Raw genomic sequence first — 12,332 nt, forward strand, 5'->3', positions numbered from 1 at the left:
AATTATTTGATACCTGCTGTATATTGACAAACATTAAATATTTACAATGTCTTCGAGTTCTTCGCGTGATTCCCGGGGAAGGAAAAATTGTAAAGTGTATTCCCTCTTTAAAATGATAAAAACTCAGAGCAAAACTCCTCAAGTAGAGTGCATGTTTTGTGCTCTTCAATTGTCTAAAAATGGGACACGTATGGTAGGGGACATTAAAAAGTGCCAAAAATGCCCAGAAGAAATTAAATTAAAATATGGACTGACTGACGGAAAGCAGCAAAAAATTGGACCATTATAAACAATACAAGAAAAAATCGAGGCAAAAGGTATGTATTAGTTACTTAGTATTAAAACTCTGAAAACTCAAGAAAGAATATAAATTATAATAAAGAAAATATACAGGGTGTCCCGAATTGCATGGACCAAACTTCACCAGCGTATTTCTGTGATTAAAACAACCCTAGTTTGCTATATAAACATATACTGGGACATGCTTAGTTTTTCAAATACAGGGTGTTAAACTTTTAAGAAAAAAAATGTTTTTTGGTCATAAGTTTTTTATTACACAAGATATTTATCTGAAATTTTGTGTACAGATCTAAAAAAATAAAATGACTTTTCCATTTTCCAATATAAAAGATTTTTTACTTTTTTATCAGTGGCGTCCGTATGGGATTTTTATAGATTGACCTTAAAAAAATTGTTCGCCACTGGTTTTATTTTTAACACAAAAATTATTATTAAATTCCTTACTTAATTTGAAGCAATTTTCACCTATATCTTCTTTTCGTACGATGCACGGTTTTCCAGTAAAAAAATAAAAACTATTTTAACAATATTTTTTGTAATGCATAGTTTAATTTTCCATTGTTAATTTGTGTAGTAAAACCTAAAAGAGGGTAATTAATAGTTAATTAAATTTAAAGTATTTTACAAAACTACGCTTTACTAGTAAAAGTTTTTAAAATTACTGCTTATTATACACTTATTTTTTTTCCTTAAAACTTGAACACCCTGTATTTCGAAAACTAAGCATTTCCCGATATATGTTTATATAGCAAACTAGGGTTGTTTTGACCACAGGAATACGCTGGTGAAGTTTGGTCCATGCAATTCGGGACACCCTGTATATTTCCAAATTTCCCTTTTCTTTATTGGACACACATTCCTAAACATATCTATATTTTACACGTTATTTTTTATTTTAAATAAATTTAAATTTTATCTGTAGGCAAACTGAAAACACTATCCAAAGATGTATCCACATTCCTGGATAAAATGACACCTCAACAAAAAGAAAAAGCCGATGAGCTGCTTAGTCGAGCAATCTATTCAAGCCAAGCGCCACTGGCTTTAGTAGAGAATGCACAGTGGCAGAAGTTTTTTAATTTCCTCAGACCAGCTTATCAAATACCTTCCCGCCACCTTGTATCAGGTCCACTCTTAGATAGTGAATACCTACGTGTTAAGGCTATGATTTCTGAAAACATTGGTAAGATTTAGTATTTATTTCACTTTTTACCATGCACCAAAAAACATAACATAACATAAAAAAAAATCAGTTAAATAAAATAATGAAATTTCATGTTTTTTTACGTTTTAAATTTTATCAACAAACTTTCTTAAAGGAATTTTTCTACCCTCGTAGTGGCAATTGGCATAGTGATAGCCAGATTTTAGGGGCGGCGGGGTGCTAAGTTTTTAGCCTTAAAGAACAAACCCAACCTATTGTTTCTAAAAAGTAATCTTAAGGTTATTACAATAGACAGGTTACCTAGTAACTTTCTAACAAATCAGTACATCCTTTTTAAACTATAGACTCAAAAATAAAAAATACCTAAAAAAGCGCTTGTCTCCACAATGTATACATTGTATACAAAAACAAAACTGTCTGAATCGAGAATCCTGTCAAATGACGGGTCAAGTTACCAGATAACCTGTCTATTATAATAACATGAAAGTAATGTGTGATTTCACCATTATTAAAATACACACAAAATAAGTAACAAATTACCCTACAGTATGGTAATTAGGTAAAAATGACAATTATTATTTCATTATTTTAAGCTGGAGCACATTCTGTTGGACTTATGGTGGATGGATGGTCCAATATCAGGAACGAATCTATATTAAACTTTGTCGTCACAACTCCAAAGCCATTTCTTTTTAAAATTATGCCAACGGGAACTGCACCTCACACCGCAGAATATATTTCAAAAACTCTTGGCACAGTAATACGAGAAATTGGTCCTCAAAAGGTGTTTGGCATAGTAACAGACAATGCAGCAAATATGAAGGCTGCTTGGGATTTGATAGAAAACGACTTTGATAATAAAATTTTTACATATGGATGCTTTACTCATTCCCTTAATTTAATATTTACCGATTTAAAAAATTTAACAAGTCTAAAATCGTTTACTGCAGAGAGTGTTGCCCTCACAAAGGCCATCCGACAAAGCCATATTTTATCAGCCTGGGTCAAGGAAAAACAACAGGAATTAAAAATAAGTTGCAGTCTTAAACTCCCAGTGCCTACCAGATGGGGATCATTAGTTCATTGTTTTAAATCCTTGCTTGCCAACAAACAAATAATAAAAATGTTGGCTATTGATGAAACAATTGAAAAGGCTGTAAGCAAACACTCATTCCTAAAAAAAAGTTCAGGGATATATTATGTTACTGGAACCAATTGCTGACACAATTACCTCTATAGAAGGTGACAAACCAACCATTTCAAAATGTCTGTATCTATTTAAAAAAATGGTTAGCACCTCACTGGAATCTCTGTCCAAAAGTCCATTATTAACCAAAGAGGAAGCAGATGTAAGAGCAATTTTTAAAAATAGAGAAAAGTTTGCTCTTTATAGTATTCACTATGTAGCTAACCTTTTAGATCCTAAATATTGTGGCAGCGAACTTACCTCGGATGAGAAGGTATTTATTTTAGGTTATAGTTATTTTAGACTTATATATATATATTTTTTTTACTGTAGACTGATGCAACAGAAGTTATTTATAAAGTGGCACAAAGCATGCTGAACATTGACGAAGCAGCAATCCTAGCCGACGTTGCCAATTATGTTTCGAGAGAAGGGCCTCTTAAAAAGGCCTTTCTCTGGAACAATGATACGATAGAAGCTATTAGCCCCACGGCCTGGTGGACTGGTCTATGCTCGAACACCACGCTTTCCAGATTGGCCATACGATTCTTAGAATTGCCAGCAACCTCGGCAGCGTGTGAAAGGTCATTCTCTTCCTACTCAGGAATACACACAAATAAAAGAAATAGGCTCACCAACAACAGAGCCTCAAAAATCGTATATGTAGCGCATAACCTAAAATTAATGAGTCAACTTGAGGAATCATCCAGTTCAGAGCCTACTGCTGGTTCTAGCTTAACAATCAATCCTGCAGTAGTTTCTGAACCAGAAGCAATGATCATATCCAGTTCTGAGGCAGAGTCGGATTCAGAAATAAATAATGAAGAGGGTGAACCTTCAGAGCTTGAAGATATGGATAGCGAATCCAGTGATGATTCATTTAAAGGCTTTGAATAAAAATAAATGTTTTTAATTAATAATAGGTTGTTTTTTTAAATAAATTATTTAAGAAACAAAGAAACTAAATAAGACTAACTTTGATATATAAATATTTGATATTATACCTACCTTTTATAATATTTTTGGCAATAAGTAAACAGTTCCGACATAAAAACCCAGATTTAAAAAAAAAAACAATTAAAACAAAAAAAACCGAAGGCTTCGTTTTTTTTACAATAAAAAACGTTTTTTTTTTTTAAAAAAACTGTTCTGTTTTTTTTTTTGGTTACATCACTACTTCTGCAGCAAGTTCTCGTATAAGGGTGTTACATGCACCCAATTTTGTTACAGGTTTAATCTCCAACAGATATATTAATTGATTTATTAATTTTTTTTACCAAAATAAAGTAAATCGCAACCATAGTTTCATAAAATAATTTATTTAAAAATCATACATAAATATACATACTACACAGATATGATACCGTTAAGATGGTCCCTCCTAACATACCCGATCTGAAACGCAAGGAAAACCATTATTGGATGAGGAAAGTAAATAATAATATGGGATATTGTTTCATTGTTTTGTTGATTGAATAGAGTTAAGAACTGCCATTGATTTTGCATTGATTTTACCTTGCAGGTCAATTTGGCCTATTTTAGATTTTAATGAATACTGAGCACATTAACTATTTGTTTATTCTGTTCAAATCATAAGGATCAATAGTGATAAGAATGTTAATGTCAATCTGGTCTGTCAGTTTTTGTAAATTATTGTTGCTAAACCATGGCCTCAAGTTATAGATTGCTCCATAGTTGCAAATTACTTAAACCAATGTTGGTACCAGATAGTACCCAGTAGTTAAACCCAGCATGTCAACACCTAGGTACTTGACAGATAAATGCATTCCTTAAAATTTGGAGGGAACTGACAATCCTATTTTTAATAGATTCATTCTTTATCTGGTTCTAGAGTATGACAGATAGTTTCGCTTAATGCGGATGTGAAAAGGTAGACCCTATCTTGGCCTAATTTTTTTTTTGTAGTTACTAGTATGTGCTAGGATAGCTTAATTGCTGATTTTCTAAGTAGGCCTAAGAGTTTATAGGGCTCCTTGTTTTTGTTGTGTTAAATAAACCCCAGAAAAGGCCACATTCCATCTTCGGTAAGTTAGCACATGTTACATGCCTAAGTCATTTTCCTATTTTTTTCATCTAATTAATTTCTTATTTGCATGCTTTTCGGTTTAACTCAAAAGAACATCAATGCATCCAACTTTTCAGAGAGCAATTTTATAAAATTTAACTTACTTACCCACACAAAAATGCCATAAAATTGACAGCCATGTCGAACCTCATGTGTGGTCCCCATTTTTAGGCCTTCCTGTACCTTCTGCTTATCCTCTGCTTCTGCTTTTGCTGCATTTTTATTGTTACTGCTTCCACCTCACTTGCTACTCCACGTGTTACCACATCAAGTCGCTTGGATCATCACCTCCGGAACCTGCATTCCTTCCAATCGGCTACACCTAATACCGATTGCCCTCCACTACCTGCTAGACATTCTGGAAGCATCCTAACTGCTCGATCTGCTGCTGCCTCTTTTGACCCAAACGTATAGCTGCCAACAAAGGAGCCCCATTCAGATCAGGTGGGCCCTGCTACCAGTCGGAGAAACTCAGAATTTCAGGTAGCCCCTTTTTCTTTTTGGCTTGGTTCTTCAGGTATTCATTTATCGGTTCGTCGCAATTTATAGATTATTTTTTTTTTTTGAATTAATATGTAGAAATGATCGCAGATTTTAAATTCAATTTAGTAAAATTGTTTATATAACCACCATCACTGATTTGATTTGAAATTGGGAACTGAGTATATACGTATATGCGAGGTATTGTCAGATGTACAATTGAATAAGTATTAAGTGCTAAATTTTACTTTATTTTCTTTCTCATAATTTTAAATTTCATAACTATAACTTAAGAGGGAGGTCTACCTGCGTAAAACGGGGTTAGCTCCTGTACCAAGACAAAAAAAGTTAGAAAGCTCAAATTTTGTATAGGGATTGTTTATTGGATTATCTAGACGGGATGCTATTTAAAATTTTGAAAATCAAAAAAAACAATGTTGAAAATTTGTATTTTTTATTAAAACAATGTAAAATTGACCATCCCCTGTTCCTTAAATCTAATAAAACATAACACACGAAATATATATGTTGTAAACATTTTTGGTTTCTTTTAAAACCTAACCCAAAAAATAATAATAATTTTGGCTAAAAATTGGGTCTCCATAGGATATTTAGGCAGATCTGGCAACACCGTTCTTGTTTCTTAGGACGCGCAATATTTGCCGGTCAGCTTTCATTGGTCGAAACGGTTTTGATAAACGGGTAGTGCTAAGTAGTCTTGATTTTATTCTAAGTGATATTCCCAATTATTATTTTCCTTTATTTTATTAGTGCATTGTGTTTTGTACTTTCGTGATTGTGTACTTTCGTCGTTGTTTAAAAATTTTCGTTATGGGTCGTAATAAACGAAACGTTGTGGATAAAAAACATTTAGGTTTAGCTACTTTTCGTAAAAGTAAAAAACGTATTTCAAAAAACGTCTGGTATAGTTTAGGTGAAGTGACTTGGTCAAGCTCCAAAATTGAGTATGTACAAAATACAATCAACATATTACATATACGCATTAAAATAAACTGCAAAATATATTACGATATTTAGTGATGGATTTCCGTATATATTTACGGTGGATTCGAGTCTTTCCAGCACAGCCTCCGGCGCGGCGGCCCGTTCAACAATCAATATTTGTCAGATAAAGATAGGCAAGTTCGGCGCGGATAACGTGAAACAGACGAAGATACGAGATTCTCTCGATGCTGCTGGGATTGAATTGTGGACGGGCCGGAAATAGGAAACACAGTCGCGCGCTCAAAAATAGGAAATGCAATTATTTTATACGTTTCATTATTTTTATTTTACAGTTTTCTTCAACTAAACAAATATAAGCAAAATATTAACTTTTATTGTGTTCCATTATTTATAAACGTAATTTTTTATTAGATATTATATATTATACGACGTGTTACAAATTCCTAGCTCACTATTGGGATCTCGGTAAATATAAGAGTTACGAAGATGGTTAAATTTAGGACGAAGTTGCCACATTTTTGAGCCTAAAAATGTGCCATTTGAAAATTTGTTTAAAAAATATTTAAATTTAAATTTCTTGTTGGGACGCTATTGGACCACCCCTTTTGTACGTGGAAATAATGTTGCGAAGAATCAACCATTTCTTAAGATGCCTGCCATAATATATAGGTCTGTATATGGTAATAACTAAAACAATTTTGAATTTTGTGAGTGTGTTAAAATTAGCATGGAAGACTTGGCTCAATGGAAAATCGGTTTCGCGTTTATATTATACTGTAGTTCTTGTTGTTATTCTATTTGTTATATACTGTTGATGTTTTCTTTTATTTACTTTCGTCTCAACTTTTGACAATAAAAATGACATTTTTGCGGCCTTTTAATACTAGTGAAAATGAATCGAATAGTTGTGGTAAATAGGTATTTTTAGGCATTTCATAATCTGTTAGTTTATGATCGCTTTACCGATCAAATTTTAAGAGAGCATCAATTTTTTAACACGTGTCATTTTTGACCTGAATATATTTTAAACCTGAATTATAATTTTTAAACATAATGTACGTTAAACAATATCATTAATATTTGCTTAACAAAAAAAATACAGTACTGTTTTTTTAAGATAAAAATTCAAGGTTAAATTAAATTTTTGACATTAAAATTAACGAGTCACTCATTTTGGGTATTATGTCACTTATATTAAATATCAATTTAGAAAATACTATCTCATACGCTCAAATATTGAAAAGAAGAAGAAAATAGACTTATTCACATATTTAAAATATATTTGAATTTAAATTTTTAACAAAACCTTTCGTTATATTTACTTTAATGTAAGTTCAATAAGTCTTAAATACAATAATTTAAATAGATATAATAGATACCGCGAATGAATCCAATTATAATTCATGCCAATGACGAATCCAGTTCTGCAGAGATGGATAGTGATGCTAAATAGATAAGCATTTTTGGACGTAAAAAAATGTGGGTGCAAAATTATGAATACATAGTTAACTTCACTTATATTTGATTTCGATAAGCCCAAAAATTTCATTTCAATGAAAATTCATTGTTCAGCGGAAATTTTTGGGCTTATCGGAACAAATATCAGCGGAGGCAAGTATAACAATATTCTATTGCAGCATTGCAGCACGGCCACGACATTATTTTATACCTATGTAACAACAAACCACCCAACTTTTTGACAATTTTTTTAATAATTAAAAAAAAACTGTGTATATTTCATTAAATCTAACCACGACTTTTGCGTGACTTGATAAATTTTTTTGTTGGTTGTAAAATAACTTTTAACTAAATTTTTACTATATATATTAAGCCAGAGAACAATACGTTATATGCACGCCAATGCCCTATAAAGAAACCGCCGCGTGCTAAACGTTTTTAGTTTTTATACTTGTCCAAGTAACTTCACCTAAACTATAAATATAATGCTTTTTTTTGTAATTAATAAGTGTACAAGGTGTCCCAGTATATGGTCTAGAGATGCTCGTAATAAGAGCGAAATATGTAACCGATTTTATTTATTATACAATTTTAAAGTTATTTGAGACCGGTGACTTTTATAGAGTTTCCGTGTTTTTGGTAGAGGGCGTTCGTCGCGTTAGTTTTTACTTTTTTAGAACATAATCGCACTTTTAGGTTTTTATAATATGTGAATGACTTAAATTTACTAGATTTTTAGCAATGCAATCCTAAATAAAATAAAATTAATACCTAAGATTATTTTTAAAAAAATATTACGACTTTTGTTAATTCTTATATCTGCCGTACTTTAAAAAGTATTTTTAACATATTTACAGATTTTACAATTTTTACATTTAGATTATTCATTATAGGACTATCATAAACAATTGATTTCAAATATCCCCAAATACAGAAGTCCATGGGGTTTAGGTCTGGACCACGCGCAGGCCAAAGCAAAGGTCCTCCACGGCCAATCCAACGTTCGGGATATTATTCGTCAAGATAATTGCGTACCTGTCGAGAAAAATGCGCGCACATATATCTTACATAAAATACATGTTCTGCTTAACATTTAATGGTTTATCTCTAAGTACGAGTCTCCGTTCAAATTATTAAAATTAAATGCCCATTTGTAATTTCAAAAATTAGTACTGAAAAGGGAATTAGAGAAAAAAACTTACATTTGCTATCATTGAAAATGGTTCCTTACATCTAAAAAGGAACCACAACTCTTACTATCAAATCCAGGGACAGTTGCAAGTTACAAAAAGAAAATTCTGTTTCTTTGTAGTATAAAGCCCTCTTGGATTAATTGTATAGAAGGTAAATCATTGTATTAATAAGTTCTCATTCAACCGATAATCCGTAATTTTAACAGTATTAAAATTTAACTTTCGTTGAGGACATTTCAAAAAAAATGTTATAAGATCAATAATATTGCGATAAAGGTATAATTTTAACTCTTACTTTAACTACATACTACATAATGTATTTCTTTTTTGAAAAATGTATTATGATTTTTAAAATATGAAACATCACCATTATTCATTATAGCTATGCCTTATAATTTTTAATAGTCGTTTTTCTTGAAGATTCCTCGTAATGAAGCATTTTGGAGAGTTAAAATGTTGCCCAAACTAAAATATTTTTATGAACATTACCTTTTACCGGAAGTTGATCCACTTTATCCAAAAGGAATACCACTTAGAGACAAAGCAGAAGAATCAAACATATTATTATAATACAATATAATCATTAGGTTTGTTCTAGCACAATATTTGGAATGGTTTGAAACTAGTTTAGTATATCCCAGTTGCGCGTGATTAGCCTGAAACCTCGTTGCAAACGGTTCCATTACGTAATGCCTCACACATTCACCCATAGGGAGTATTATTCGTGTATGGTTTCTGTAATGGTAGCGGATTACGTGCTGTTGATGAATACCGACGTGGTTTTCCAAATCGAAGAAATCCTAATCGAAAAGTTTTTCAGACAGTTTTTGCAAACGCTCAGGAAACAGGAATGTTTCCAAGCATAAGAATTAATTCTGAACGAGAGGCGGACTAAATGTAGAAAATAAGAAAATGTTCTGGATATGGCTGAAGAGAACCCGAGTGTTAGTACGAGGCGGATTACAAAAGAACTTCGATTAGCATCACATGTAGACGTTTGGAAGACACTTAGGAAAAACGGTTTTAAGCCTATCCATATTCAACCGGTTCAACATCTTCAAGAAGGTGATTTTGGCTTAGGGGTTCCATTTTGTGAATGGATCCCACAAAATCGAGACCTACATAATTACATTTTATTTAGCGATGAAGCTTATTTTACCCGCAATGGAATTAATAACCGACACAATGAACATCGGTGGTCAGATGAAAATCCTCATGCCACGTTTGAACAAAACGGCCACCAATCTTACAAATAAACTTCAGAACCGATTATTTCTGAAACGGTCGAGAATCGGATTAGAACATATGAGTTAATTTATCTTATTTTGACCTTCTGAACATGTTCCCAAAATATTTCCTTTTCCTCCCGAAACACCCTGTATGTACATATGTAAGACTTTATAACATAAAAAGTAGTTAATAAACCTAACAAGAAGTAAGACCAGTTGACTTGCGTCCCTGGTAATAGAGATTCGATATATCAGGGAGAAGGGAACGGTGGAGTGGGTAATTATGGCAGCCAGTGTTGCTACTTTCAGCGAAAACTGCACCGGCCACGAAACTACTGTCGCGCTTCGAAACCGATTTTGTCACGTGGTGGACCGCACTCTTAAGTATTAGAGCATTACTGTCTTTGTATTTATTTTTTTTTGAATTGAGGTTATAGATTAAATTATTTGTCAATTATGACATTGATTTATCTTTCAATACTAAAGCTGGGTTTAACGATATAAAGCTGCGTTTTCTTTGCGTGCCCTAATAAAGGCTAATAATCATAACCCTGGAACCCACATTTAGGCATTGTGCGAGAAACAGTGCAATAAATTTGGCGCCTAACGTGTCAGTTCATGCTTTACCAATTTTTTTTTTCTAATAACTTTTGATTATATTAAACATTAGCAGTTAATTTTGATTAGTTGTTTTAGAAGGTTAACTTTACCATTCTTATTTTTTTTTGACGTTTTCATCAGTTCAGTGTTTCTTCTCGTTTTAAAAAAAGAAAGAGAATTATCAAATTTTATTTAGGTTGGTGACCAATTACCAAAAACCAAGGAAATATCTTCAGGTGTTGTAGGGAAGGATAAATGATTCAAGTGTTATAGGATTACAGGGTGGTATGAAGGTGAAAAAAGAAAGGGAAAGGAAAAAGAAAGAAAAGGGAAGAAAAGGAAAAACATTTTTTTTTAATTCTTGAATAGAGGTATTGTCGAGAAGAAGTAGTACTTTATAAAGTATCATAGAGATATATATTTTCTTTTTCATTTTCTTTTATTATAGTTTGATTTGCTTTAGATAAATTGTTGGAACTTTGATTATGTAATTTTTTTAATGCGAACATCTATTTGTTGAAGTAATTATGAGTGATTAACATAATCGAAAAGTTTTTAAATATTTTGTTTTTTTTTTAATATTTTTTTTCTTTGATTTTTTTTTAAATCTGTTCATGCGCAGTACTGTAGTAAGTGTGTATAATAAGCTTATTTACTGGTATTACCTTTGATTGATTTTTAAGACTTCTTTTGGTTTTTTTTTTTTTTTTTTTTTTTTAATTAATTTATTTATTTTTTTTGAAGTACCTGACTATTCTTACTTCTTATTAGTAGGTCTGAATGATAAATATAACTATAGTCTTAACTGCTCTTATACGTAGTGTATTTGCTGTTGGACTTTGATTCCTTTTTTTTTTTAAATTTTTTTTTCTTAGGAAAGGGTGGGGGTGTCCTTTGGATACTTAATCATATTTTCCTTTTAATTTTTTTTTTAGATTATTTATTCAATTAACGTTATTAAATTATATATAATATATCTATAAATATATATATATTTTTTTGTCCCTCTATTTTGACATTTGAAATGGATGTTAATTATCTAGGTGGTGAGGAACTAAAATATGAGTTACACATTCGAGGTCTCCCATTAACCGGTTCTTTCGCTCAAAAACGGACCAGTCTTCGTGAGTCCTTGCGGTTGGAACGGGAGAAACACATTGATCCTCCTAGTTCCACTGCCTTCGACACGGATAGTGAGCTTTGCCTTTGTCGTAGTAAATTAATATCTATTGAACGGGATATTAAGACTCTCGGAAAGGATTATTGTGATGGAGAATCCAAACGGATTAATACCCTCTTGTTGCATTTGTACCAGCGTATCAATCGAGTCCATGCTGTGTCAGAAGTAGAGTCGGTTTTAAAAAATGAGATTGTAAGTTCATGCACTAAACTTTTTGGTGATCTTAATCTTGCTTCTCAAGGTATCATGCCTTCTTGCTCTTATGCCAACAAACCACCAGCCATTACCCTAACAGGAGCCACTCCATCTCACGAATCCCATGAATCCTTAAATACAGGAGACAACTTAGTAGTTTCAAATGACTTAATTGTTTTGAGTGATGAGGAATCTACACCTGTTGAAGAACTTGAAGCGGAACGTGTTAATTCCAATGTTGCTGCCGTATCGACTTCACAATGCGAGGTTGCAGAGCAGTCGAACAATTTGAAT

At 32.2% G+C, this 12,332-nt stretch overlaps 1 long non-coding RNA gene across 1 annotated transcript; it reads right to left on the bottom strand.

The window, feature by feature from the left end:
- Positions 1-3,951: 3,951 nt before the first annotated feature.
- Positions 3,952-4,987, bottom strand: LOC126749667 (uncharacterized). Its single transcript, XR_007665250.1, has 2 exons — positions 4,846-4,987; positions 3,952-4,046 (listed from the first exon to the last, which is right to left on the bottom strand). It is a non-coding gene; the product is annotated as an uncharacterized LOC126749667 (long non-coding RNA).
- Positions 4,988-12,332: the final 7,345 nt, after the last annotated feature.

This window comes from Anthonomus grandis, unplaced genomic scaffold (genome assembly GCF_022605725.1).
Source record: "Anthonomus grandis grandis unplaced genomic scaffold, icAntGran1.3 ctg00000494.1, whole genome shotgun sequence".
Lineage (NCBI taxonomy): Eukaryota > Metazoa > Arthropoda > Insecta > Coleoptera > Curculionidae > Anthonomus > Anthonomus grandis.